Raw genomic sequence first — 13,078 nt, 5'->3', positions numbered from 1 at the left:
AAGGCTTTAGGCCTGGGCAGGTGATCCCCAGACACTCAGATCACTGGCTCCGCTTCTGCCCAGTACTAAAGCCTGTGGACCAGGCTTTAGGACAGGGCAGGGGCCCCACAGCTCCCTGCCATTTCTGGCTCCATCCCTGCCCAGGCCTAAAGCCTTTCGTTGAATCTTTAGGCCGGGTCAGGGGCCCCCATCTCCCCCTGATCGCTGGCTCCGACACCACCCAGGCTGAAAACCTTTGGCTGAGACTTTAGGTCTCGGCCAGGGCCCTCAAGCTCCCTCCAATCACCAGCTCGGACCTTGCCAAGGCCTAAATCCTTTAGGGGAAGCTTTAGGCCTGGGCAGGGGCCCCTCAGCACCCTCGGATCGCTGGCTCCGCCCCTGTCCTGGCCTTAAGACTGGCTGAAGCCTTCGACCTGGCAGGGGACCCCAGCTCCCTCCGATTGCTGGCTCGGCTCCTGCTCAGGTTAAAGCCTTTGGCATAAGCTTTAGGCCTAGGCAGGGTCCCCCCAGCTCCCTCCTATCACGGGCTTGGCCACTACACAGTCCTAAAGCCTCTGGCCCAGGCTTTAGGCCTCGTTAGTGGACCACCAATTCCCTCCAATTGCAGGCTCGGCCCCAGCCCAGGCCTAAAGCCTTTGGCCGAAGGTTTGAGCCTGGGCAGGTGACCCCCAGACCCTCCTATAGCTGGCTCTGCCCCTGCCCAGGCCTAAAGTCTCTGGTTGAAGCTTTAGGCCTGGGCAGGGGCCCCCCAGCTCCCTCCTATCGCTGGCTCTGCTAATGCCCATGTCTAAAACCTCCGGGCCTGGGCAGGGTCCCCCGATCTCCCTCCAATTACTGGCTCGGCACCTGCCCTGGCCTGAAGCCTTTGTCCAAGGCTTTAGGCCTGGGCAGGTGATCCCCAGACACTCAGATCACCGGCTCCGCTTCTGCCCAGTACTAAAGCCTGTGGTCCAGACTTTGGGCCAGGTCAGAGGCCCCGCTGCTCCCTCCAATTTCTGGCTCATCCCCTGCCCAGGCCTAAAGCATTTGGTCGAATCTTTAGGCCTGGGGAGGGGCCCACCATCTCCACCTAATTGTTGGCTCTGCCATCGTCCAGGCCTAAGGCCTTTGGCTGAGATTTAGGCCAGGGCAGGGGCGCCGAAGCTCCCTCCAATCACCAGCTCAGACCTTGCCAAGGCATAAATCCTTTGGGCGAAGCTTTAGGCCTGGGCAGGGGCCCCTCAGCTCCCTTGGATCGCCAGCTCCACCCCTGCCCAGGCCTTAAAACTTTGACTGAAGCTTTAGATCTAGCAGAAGACCCCAGCTCCCTCTGATTGCTGGCTCGGCTACTGAGCAGGTTAAAGCCTTTGGCCGAAGCTTTAGGCCTGGGCAGGTGACGCCCAGACCCTCTGATCGCTGGCTCTTCCCTTGCCCAGTCCTAAAGCCTCTGGCTTAGGATTTTGGCATGGGAACAGGACCACAGGCTCCCTCCAATCACTGGCTCTGTCCCTGACCAGGGCTAAAGCCTCAAAGCCTGGGCCCAGTATCCCAATCTGCCTCTGATCGCTGGCTCTACTCCTTTCCAGGCCTAAAGCCTCGGCCAAAGCTTTAGGCATGGGCAGGGGCCCCGCAACTCCCTCATTTGGCTGGCTCGACCCTGCTCAGGGCTAAAACCTATGGCCAAAGATTTAGGCCTGGGCAGGGCCCCCCCCCCCCCCATCAAACTCTGATCACTGGATCTACTCCGGCCCTGGCCTAAAGCCTCTAGCCAAGGCTTTAGGTCTGGGCAGGTGACCCCAGATCCTCAGATCGCTGGCTCCAAACCAATCCATGCCTAAATCCACTGACCGAGGTTTTACTCCTAGGAAGGTGACCCCCTGACCGTCTGATCCCCCACACCACCCCTAACCATGTCGAAAGCCTTTTGGCCTGGGCAGGGGTCCCCCATCTCCCTCTGATGGCTGGATCCGCCTCTGCCCAGGTCTAAAGCCTTTGGCCTAAGCTTTAGGCCTAGGCAGGGTTCCCCCATCTCCTTCCGGTCACTCGCTTGGCCCCTGCACAGTCCTAAAGCCTCTGGTCCACCCTTTAGGCATGGGCAGGGGCCTCCCAGCTCTGTCCAATCACTGGCTCTTCCTCTGCCCAGTCCTAAAGCCCCTGTCCCAGGTTTTAGGCCAGGACAGAGGACCCCCAGCTCCCTCCAATTGCTGGTGTGGCCACTGCCCAAGCCTAAATCCTTTGGCTGAAGCTTTAGGCCTGGGCATGGGCCCTCGTGCTCCTCCTATTGCTGGCTCTGCCCCTGCCCAGGCGTAAAAACACGGGGCCTGGGCAGGAGACACCCATCTCCCTCTGATTGCTGGCTCCTGCCCTGACAAGGCCTAAAACATCTGGCCAAGGCTTTAGGCCTGGGCAGGTGACCCCCAGACCCTCCGTTTGCCGCCTCCGCCCCTGCCCAGGCCTAATGCCTCTGGCCCATGCTTAAGGACAGTTCAGGGGACCACAATCTCCCTCCAATAGCTGGCTCGACCTCTGCCAAGGCCTAAAACCTTTGGCCAAAGCTCTAGGCCTTGTCAGAATCCTGCCAGCTCCCTCTGATCGCTGGCTCCTCCTCTGCTGAGGCTTAAAGACTCAACCAAGGCTTTAAGCCTGGGCAGGGGCCCCGCAACTCCCCCAGTCACTATCTCAGCCCCTGCCCAGGTCTAAAGCCTTTGGCAAACTTTAAAACATGGGCAGGGACCCAATTCCCTCTGTTTGCTGGCTCCGCCTCTGCCCAGGCCGTCAACCTCATGCCTAGGCTTTAGTCCTGGGCAGGAGCGCCCCAGCACCCTCTCATCTCCAGCTCTGCACCTGCCCAGGTCTAAAGCATCAGGGCCAGGGCAGGTGCCCCCTATCTCCCTCTGATGGCTGAATCTGCCCCTGCCTAGGCATAAAGCCTCTGGCCAAGGCTTTAGGGTTGGGCAGCTGACCCCCAGACCCTCCTATAGTTGGCTCTGCCCCTGTCCATGCCTAAAGCCTCTGGTTGAAGTTTTAGGCCTGGGCATGGGCCTCCCAACTCCCTGATTTCACAGGCTCAGCCCCTGCCCAGGAATAAAGCCTCTGGTTGAAGTTTTAGGTCTGGGCATGGGCCCCCCACATCCCTCATTTCACTCGCTCAGCCCCTGCCCAGGCATACAGCCTCTGGTTGAAGTTTTAAGTCTGGGCATTGGCCCCCCCAGCTCCTTCATTTCTCTGGCTCGGCCCCTGTTCAGGCATAAAGTTTTGGCAGAAGTTTTAGGTCTGGGCAGGGGCCCTCCAGCTCCCTCCAATCACCAGCTCGACGCCTGCCCAGGCCAAAAGTTTTTGGCTGAAGCTTTAGGCCTGGGCAGGTGACCCCCAGACCCTCCGATCCCTGGCTCTGCCCTTGCCCAGTCCTAAAGCCTCTGGCTTAGGCTTCTGGCCTGGGCGCAGGACCACAAGATCTCTCCAATCGCTGGCTCTGCCCCTGCCCAGGGCTAAAGCCTCATAGTCTGGGCCCAGGCCCCCAATCCCCCTCTGATCGCTGGCTCCACCCCTTCCCAGGCCTAAAACGTCTGACCGAGGCCTTAGTCCTTGGAAGGTGACCCTGACCCTCCGATCGCTGGCTCTGCCCCTGACCAGGCCTAAAGCCTCTGGCCTAGGCTTAGTCCAGGTCTGGGGACCACAGTCTCCCTCCAATCATTGGCTCAACCCCTGCCCAGGCCTTATGAGTCAGGCCCATTGTTTAGGCCTGAGCAGGGGACCTGCAGCTCAGGCACTTCCCATATATAAAGCCTTTGGCCGAAGCATTAGGCCTGGGCAGGGTCCCCCCATCTCTCTCCATTTGCTGGCGCTGCCATGCCCAGGACTAAAGACTCTGGTTGAAGTTTTAGTCCTGGGCATGGGCCCCCCAGCTCCCTCTGATCATTGGCTCCGCCTCTGCCCAGGCCCTAAGCCTCATGCCTAGGATTTAGGCCTGGGCAGGAGCGCCACAACTCCCCCCGATCACCAGCTCCGCCTGTGCCAGGTCTAAAGTATTGGGGCCTGGGCAGGGGCCCCCTATCTCCCTCTGATGACTGTCTCCACCCTTGCCCAGGCCTAAAGTCTCTGGCCCAAGCTTTAGGCAAGAACAGGGGACCCCTAGGTCCCTCCAATTGCGGGCTCTGCCCCTGCCCAGGACTAAAGCCTCTGCTTGAAGTTCTAGGCCTAGGCATGGGCCCCCCAGCTCCCTCATTCTGCTGGCTCGGCCCCAGCCCAGACCTAAAGCTTTTGGCAGAAGCTTTAGGCCTGGGTAGGGGCCCCAGGCTCCCTCTGATAACCACCTTGACCACCACCCAGGCTTATAGCCTCGGGGACTAGGCAGAGGACCCCCAGCACCCTCCAATTGCTGGCTCGGCCCCTGCCCAGACCTAAATCTTTTGGCTAAGGCTTTAGGCCTGGGCAGATGACACCCGGACCCTCTGATCGCCGGCTACATGCCTGCCCAGTCCTAAAGTCCCTGGCCCAGGCTTTAGACCACAACAGGGGACCCCCAGCTCCCTCCAATTGCTGGTGTGGTCCCTGCCCAAGCCTAAATCCTTTGGCCTAAGCTTTAGGCCTGGGAATGGGCCCTCTAACTCCCTCCTATCACTGGCTCTGCCCCTGCCAAGGCGTAAAGACTCGGGGTCTGGGCAGGGGCCACCCATCTCCTTCTGATCATTGACTTCTGCCCTGATAAGGCCTATAGCATCTGGCCAAGGCTTTAGGCTTCGGCAGGTGACCCCCAGACCCTCCGTTTGCCGCCTCCGCCCCTGCCCAGGCCTAATGCCTCTGGCCAGGCTTAAGGACAGGTCAGGGGACCACAATCTCCCTCCAATTGCTGGCTCAACCCCTGCCCAGGCTAAAACCTTTGGCCAAAGCTCTAGGCCTTGTCAGAAGCCTGCCAGCTCCCTCAGATCACTGGCTGCCCTTCTGCCGAGGCCTCAAGCCTCAGGCCCAGGCTTTAAATCTGGGCAGATGCCCCTCAAGTCCGCCCAATCACCATCTCAGCCCCTGCCCGGGTCTAAAGCCTTTGGGAAAGTTTAAAACCTGGGCAGGGACCCCCAACTCCCCTCCGTTCGCTGGCTCCAACTCTGCCCAGGCCATAAGGCTCATGCCTAGGCTTTAGGCCTGGGCAGGAGCGCCCCAGCACCCTCAGATCGCCAGCTCTGCCCCTGCCCAGGTCTAAAGCATCAGGGCCAGGGCAGGGGTCCCCTATCTCCCTCTGATGGCTGGTTCCGTGCCTGCCCTGGCCTAAAGCCTCTGGCCAAGGCTTTAGGGTTGGGCAGCTGACCCCCAGACCCTCCTATAGTTGGCTCTGCCCCTGTCCAGGCCTAAAGCCTCTAGCCGAGGCTTTAGGTCTGGGCAGGTGACCCCAGATCCTCAGATCGCTGGCTCCAAACCTATCTATGCCTAAACCCACTAGCCGAGGCTTTACTCCTCGGCAGGTGACCAACCCCCTGACCGTCTGATCCCCGACACCACCCCTACCCATGTCGAAAGCCTTTCGGCCTGGGCAGGGGTCCCCCATCTCCCTCCAATTGCTGGGTCCACCTCTGCCCAGGCCTAAAGCCTTTGACCTAAGCTTTAGGCCTGGGCAGGGTTCCCCCATCTCCCTCCGGTCACTCGCTTGGCCCCTGCACAGTCCTAAAGCCTCTGGTCCACCCTTTAGGCATGGGCAGGGGCCTCCCAGCTCCCTCCAATCACTGGCTCTTCCTATGCCAAGTTCTAAAGCCCAGGACCTGGGCAGAGGCCATCCTTCTCCCTCTAATCGCTGGCTCCGTCCTTACCCAGGCCTAAATGCTATGGTCCAGGCTTTAGGCCTGGGCAGGTGACCCCCAGACGCTCTGATCGCTGGCTCCGCTGCTGCCCAGGTGTAATGCCTCTGGCCCAGGCTTAAGGCCTGGGCAGGCAATCCCCAGACCCTGTGATATCTGGCTCTTCCTTTTCCCAGTCCTAAAGCCTCTGGCCAAGGCTTTAGGCCTGGGCAGGTGACCCCCAGACACTCTGATTGCCGGCTCCGCCCTTGCCAAGTCCTAAAGCCTCTGGCTCAGGCTTTAGGCCAGGACAGGGGACCATAATCTCCCCCCAATTGCTGGTTCGACCCCTGCCCAGGCCTAAAACCTTTGGCCGAAGCTCTAGGCCAGCAGTTCTCAACCTGTGGGTCGCGACTCCTTTGGCTGACTAACGACCCTTAAACAGGGGTCGCCTAAGACCATCCTGCATATCAGATATTTACATTATGATTCATAACAGTAGCAACATTACAGTTATGAAGTAGCAATGAAAATAATTTTATGGTTGGCTTACAACATGAGGAACTGTATTTAAAGGGCCAGAAGGTTGAGAACCACTGCCTAGGCCTCGTCAGGGGCCTCCCAGCTCCCTCGGATCTCTGGCTCCTGCCCTGCCCAGGCCTGAAGCATCTGGCCGAGGCTTTAGCCCCGGGCCAGTGACCCCCACACCACCTGATCGCCGGCACCGCCCCTGCCCAAGTTGAAAGCCTTGAGGCCTGGCCGGTGGCCCCCCATCACCCTCCAATCGCTGGCTCTGCCACTGCCCAGGCCTTAAGACTTTGGCCGAAACTTTAGGCCTGGGCTGGGGACCCCAGCACTCTCCAATCACTGGCTTGGCCCCTGCACAGTCCAAAAGTCTTTGGCCCAGGCTTAAGGCCTCGGCAGGGGACCCCCAGCTCCCTCCAACTGTTGGTGCAGCCCCTGCCCAGGCCTAAAGCCTTTGGGCAAAGCTTTAGGCCAGGGCAGGTAACCTTCAGAAACTCCAAACGCAGGCTCCTCCCCTGTCCACGCCTAAATCCTTTAGCTGAAGCTTTAGGCCTGAAAAGGTGACCCCCAGACCCTCCAAACGTCGGCTCCACCCCTGCCCAGGCCTAAAGCCTCTGTGTTGAGTGTTTCCTTCCATGACTCGCGTAGAGTAGGGTTCGGTATCTGAAAGAGGAGCCGCACAACAAATGAGAGAAAAAGACACGAGATAATTTTGCAATATTGGGGGACCAGGCGGCAAGTCCCCAAGGACTTCTCTCAATGCTCAGGCCTCACCAAGCTTTTATTGATCTGGGATGCCCCCATAGCATAGCCCTTAGGCAGGTGACCCCCTAGTAACAAGCAGACTAGCCCATCAGCAAGGATTTACATAATAATAAATGGGGGAGTAGTTTCAGCTACCACTGTCTGGACAAACAGAGGTGGCACCTAGCTCCGACCTTTGGGAGGGCTTCAAAGGCACCCAGCCTTCGGGGGGTTCTCTGTCTATGCTTATCAGATAGTGAGGCAATAAACAGTTTCCCACACCTCTGGCCAAGGCTTCAGGGTTGGGCAGGTGACCCCCAGACACTCAGATTGCTGGCTCTGCCCCTGCCCAGGCTTAAAGCCTCTGGTTGAAGTTTTAGGCCTGGCCATGGGCCCCCCAGCTCCGTCATTCAGCTGGCTCAGTGACTGCCCAGGCTTAAAGCCACTGGTTGAAGTTTTAGTCCTGGGCAGAAGCTCCCCAGCTTCCTATGATCAACAGCTCTGCCTCTGCCAAGGTTTAAAGCATCAGGGCCTGGGCAAGGGCCCCCTATCTCCCTCTGATGGCTGGCTCTGCCCCTGTACAGGCTTAAAGCCTCTGGTTGAAGTTTTAGGCCTAGGCATGGGCCTCCCAACTCCCTCATTTCACTGGCTCAGCCCCTGCCCAGAAATAAAGCCTTTGGTTGAAGTTTTAGGCCTGGGCATGGGCCTCCCAACTCCCTCATTTCACTGGCTCAGCCCCTGCCCAGGAATAAAGCCTCTGGTTGAAGTTTTAGGCCTGGGCATGGGCCTCCCAACTCCCTCATTTCACTGGCTCAGCCCCTGCCCAGGCATACAGCCTTTGGTTGAAGTTTTAAGTCTGGGCATTGGCCCCCCCCAGCTCCTTCATTTCTCTGGCTCGGCCCCTGTTCAGGCATAAAGTTTTGGCAGAAGTTTTAGGTCTGGGCAGGGGCCCTCCAGCTCCCTCCAATCACCAGCTCGACGCCTGCCCAGGCCAAAAGTTTTTGGCTGAAGCTTTAGGCCTGGGCAGGTGACCCCCAGACCCTCCGATCCCTGGCTCTGCCCTTGCCCAGTCCTAAAGCCCCTGGCTTAGGCTTCTGGCCTGGGCGCAGGACCACAAGATCTCTCCAATCGCTGGCTCTGCCCCTGCCCAGGGCTAAAGCCTCATAGTCTGGGCCCAGGCCCCCAATCCCCCTCTGATCGCTGGCTCCACCCCTTCCCAGGCCTAAAACGTCTGACCGAGGCCTTAGTCCTTGGAAGGTGACCCTGACCCTCCGATCGCTGGCTCTGCCCCTGACCAGGCCTAAAGCCTCTGGCCCAGGCTTAGTCCAGGTCTGGGGACCACAGTCTCCCTCCAATCACTGGCTCAACCCCTGCCCAGGCCTTATGAGTCAGGCCCATTGTTTAGGCCTGAGCAGGGGACCTGCAGCTCAGGCACTTCCCATATATAAAGCCTTTGGCCGAAGCATTAGGCCTGGGCAGGGTCCCCCATCTCTCTCCATTTGCTGGCGCTGCCATGCGCAGGACTAAAGACTCTGGTTGAAGTTTTAGTCCTGGGCATGGGCCCCCCAGCTCCCTCTGATCCTTGGCTAAGCCTCATGACTAGGCTTTAGGCCTGGGCAGGAGCACCCCAGCTTCCCCTGATCGCCAGCTCTGCCCATGCTGAGGTCTAAAGTATGGGGGCCTGGGCAGGGGCCCCCTATCTCCCTCTGATGGCTGGCTCCGCCCCTGCCAAGGCCTAAAGCCTCTGGCCAAAGCTTTAGGCCTGGGTAGTTGACCCCCAGACCCTCGTATAGCTGGCTCTGCCCTTCCGAGGCCTAAATGTTCTGGTTGAAGTTTTAGGCCTGGGCATGGGCCCCACCAGCTCCCTCATTTCGCTGGCTCGGCCCCTGACCAGGCCTAAAGCCTCTGGTTGAAGTTTTAGACTTGGCTTGGCGCCCCCAGCTCTCTCATTTCACTGTCTCAGCCGATGCTCAGGCCTCAAGCTTTTGGCAGATGCTTTAGGCCTGGGTAGGGGCTCCCCAACTCCCTCTGATCACCACCTTGACCACCACCCAGGCCTATAGCCTCGGGGACTAGGCAGAGGAGCCCCAGCACCCTCCAATTGCTGGCTCGGCCCCTGCCCAGACCTAAATCTTTTGGCTAAGGCTTTAGGCCTGGGCAGGTGACACCCGGACCCTCTGATCGCCGCCCTGCATCTGCCCAGTCCTAAAGCCCCTGGCCCAGGCTTTAGACCACGACAGGGGACCCCCAGCTCCCTCCAATTGCTGGTGTGGTCCCTGCCCAAGCCTAAATCCTTTGGCCTAAGCTTTAGGCCTGGGAATGGGCCCTCCAACTCCCTTCTATCACTGGCTCTGCCCCTGCCAAGGCGTAAAGACTCGGGGTCTGGGCAGGGGCCACCCATCTCCTTCTGATCATTGACTTCTGCCCTGATAAGGCCTATAGCATCTGGCCAAGGCTTTAGGCTTTGGCAGGTGACCCCCAGACCCTCCGTTCGCCGCCTCCGCCCCTGCCCAGGCCTAATGCCTCTGGCCAGGCTTAAGGACAGGTCAGGGGACCACAATCTCCCTCCAATTGCTGGCTCAACCCCTGCCCAGGCTAAAACCTTAGGCCAAAACTCTAGGCCTCGTAAGAGGCCTGCCAGCTTCCTCAGATCACTGGCTGCCCCTCTGCCGAGGCCTACAGCCTCAGGCCCAGGCTTTAATTCTAGACAGGGGATCCCCAAGTCTGCCCAATCACCATTTCAGCCCCTGCCCGGGTCTAAAGCCTTTGGGAAAGTTTAAAACCTGGGCAGGGACCCCTAACTTCCCTCCGTTCACTGGCTCCAACTCTGCCCAGGCCGTAAGGCTCATGCCTAGGCTTTAGGCCTGGGCAGGAGCGCCCCAGCACCCTCAGATCGCCAGCTCTGCCCCTGCCCAGGTCTAAAGCATCAGGGCCTGGGCAGGGGCCCCCTATCTCCCTCTGATGGCTGGTTCCGTGCCTGCCCTGGCCTAAAGCCTCTGGCCAAGGCTTTAGGCCTGGGCAGTTGACCACCAGACCCTCCTATAGTTGGCTCTGCACCTGTCCAGGCCTAAAGCCTCTGGTTGAAGTTTTAGGCCTGGACTTGGGCCCCCCAGGTCCCTTATTTTGATGGCTCGGCCCCTGCCCTTGCTTAAAATCTTTGGCCGACCTTTAGGCCTGGGCTGTGGAACCCCAGCTCGCTCCTATCGCTGGTCTGTCCCTGCCCAGGCCTGAAGCATTTGTCCAAGGCTTTAGGCCTGGGCAGGTGATCCCCAGACACTCAGATCACTGGCTCTGCTCTGCCCAGTCCTAAAGCCTCTGGTCTAGGCTTTAGGCCAGGGCTGGGGCCCCGCAACTCCCTGTAATTGCTGGCTCAGCCCCTGCTCAGGCCTAAAACATTTGGTTGAATCTTCAGGCCTGGGTAGGGCCCCCCCCCCCATCTACCCCTGATCCCTGGCTCCAACACCACCCAGGCCTAAGTCCTTTGGCTGAGACTTTAGGCCTCGGCCAGGGCCCCCAAGCTTCCTCCAATCACCAGCTCGGACCTTGCCAAGGCCTAAATCCTTTGGGCAAAGCTTTAGACCTTGGCAAGGTACCCCAGCTCCCTCCTATCACGGGCTTGGCCACTGCACAGTCCTAAAGCCTCTGGCCCAGGCTTTTGGCCTCATTAGTGGATCACCAATTCCCTCCAATTGCAGGCTTGGCCCCAGCCCAGGCCTAAAGCCTTTGGCCGAAGGTTTGAGCCTGGGCAGGTGACCCCCAGACCCTCCTATAGCTGGCTCTGCCCCTGCCCAGGCCTAAAGCCTCTGGTTGAAGCTTTAGGCCTAGGAAGGGGCCCCCCAGCTCCTTCCTATCACTGGCTCTTCCCATGCCTATGTCTAAAGGCTCTGGGCCTGTGCAGGGTCCCCCCATCTCCTTCCAATTGCTGGCTTGGCAACTGCCTGGGCCTGAAGCCTCTGGTTGAAGCTTTAGGCCTGGACAGGGGCCCCCAGCTCCCTCCTATCACTGGCTTGGCCACTGCACAGTCCTAAAGCCTCTGGCCCAGGCTTTAGGCCTCAGCAGAGGACCCCCAATTCCCTCCAATTGCCGGCTCAGCTCTTGCCCAGGCCTAAAGCCTCTGGCTTAGGCTTTCGCCCTGGGCACGGGACCACAGGCTCTCTCCAATCGCTGGCTCTGCCCCTGCCCAGGGCTAAAGCCTCAAAGCCTGGGCCTGGGACCCCAGTCTCCCTCTGATGGCTGGCTACGTGCCTGCCCTGTCCTAAAACCTCTGGCTGAGGCTTTAGGCCTCCGCAAGTGACCCTAGACCCTTTGATTGCTGGTTCTACACCTGCCCAGTCCTCAAACCTCTGGCCAAATCTTTTGGCATGTGTAGGGGCCCCCCAACTCCCTCATTTCACTGGCTCGACCCTGCCCAGGACTAAAACCTTTGGCCAAAGATTTAGGCCTGGGCAGGGCCCCCCTCCCCGCCCCCCATCAACCTCTGATAACTGGATCTACCCGGCCCTGGCCTAAAGCCTCTAGGCGAGGCTTTAGGTCTGGGCAGGTGACCCCAGATCCTCAGATCGCTGGCTCCAAACCTATCTATGCCTAAATCCACTGGCCGAGGCTTTACTCCTAGGCAGGTGACCCCCTGACCGTCTGATTGCTGACACCACCCCTACCCATGTTGAAAGCCTTTCGGCCTTGGCAGGGGTCGCCCATCTCCCTCCGATCGCTGGATCTGCCTCTGCCCTGGCCTTAAGACTTTGGCAGAAGCTTTAGGACTGGGCAGGGTCCCCCCATCTCCCTCTGGTCACTAGCTTGGCCCCTGCACAGTCCTAAAGCCTCTTGCCCACCCTTTAGGCATGGGCAGGGGCCTCCCAGCTCCCTCCAATCACTGGCTCTTCGTCTTCCCAGTTCTAAAGCCCCAGGACCTGGGCAGGGGCTGACCTTCTCCCTCTAATTGCTGGCTCAGCCCCTACCCAGGCCTAAAGCCTATGGCCTTCAAGTTCCACCCACTGCCAGGCAGTCTAGTTTCTCCCTGTATGAGTCTGGGTCCCCAGAGACTCGCCCAGAACTAGAGTCAGGGCTGTCGGGAGCTTGAGACTCCCTCCCGATTGAAAAAGACAACCGTGTCCTCCGTTGCCTTTTCTGCGTGCCTCCGTACCTTTGCACTTTACTTCCGCACCTCCTGAGTCTCAGTGTGCTTTTCTCTTTCCTTCTAGTTGTAGAATTTCCACTCAGCCAGCCTTCCTGTGGTTCTAGGTGATGTCTGTTTTGTCTTTAGTTGTAGTTTTGAAGTGGTTGTGCGAGGCAGCAATTTCAGGTGTTTACCTATGCTGCCATCTTGGTTTCCCTTCTCCCATTGCCCATTTTTTGGTTGGGCTGTATGTCTTCCTTTTCTTAAGTTGTATGAGTTCCCTGTAAAGGTTGGATATCGTTGGCAAATATGTTCTCCCATGCATTGGGTTTTCTTGTTTTGCTCATGGTTTCTTTTGCTGTGCAGAATCTTTTAATTTTGATGTACTCCCATTTGTTTATTTTGCCTTTAGTTTCCATTGCCCTAGGACAGCCGTGGGCAAACTACGGCCCGCGGGCAGGATCCAGCCTGTTTGAAATGAATAAAACTAAAAAAAAAAAAAAAAAAAAAGACTGTACCCTTTTATATAATGATGTTTACTTTGAATTTATATTAGTTCACACAAACACTCCATCCATGCTTTTGTTCCGGCCCTCCGGTCCAGTTTAAGAACCCATTGTGGTCCTCGAGTCAAAAAGTTTGCTCATCCCTGCCCTAGGAGCTATGTTGATGAAGAAATTGCTTCAGCATATATCTGAGACTTTGCTGCCTGTGGATTCCTCTAATATTTTAATGGTTTCCCATCTTATGCTTAAGTCTTTTGTCCATTTTGAGTTTATTTTTGTGTATGGTGTAAGTTGGTGGTCTAGTTTCATTTTTTTGCATATGTCTGACCTAATTTCCCAGCACCATTTATTGAAGAGACTGTCTTGACTCCATTGTAGGTTCTTGCCTCCTTTGTCAAATATTAATTGAGCATGTTGGTTTGGGTCAATTTCTGGGTTCTCTA

This window comes from Myotis myotis, unplaced genomic scaffold (assembly GCF_014108235.1).
Source record: "Myotis myotis isolate mMyoMyo1 unplaced genomic scaffold, mMyoMyo1.p scaffold_m19_p_4, whole genome shotgun sequence".
In the NCBI taxonomy this organism is placed as follows: Eukaryota; Metazoa; Chordata; class Mammalia; order Chiroptera; family Vespertilionidae; genus Myotis; species Myotis myotis.
The sequence above is the reverse complement of the archived record's forward strand: the minus strand, read 5'-3'. Positions refer to the sequence as shown.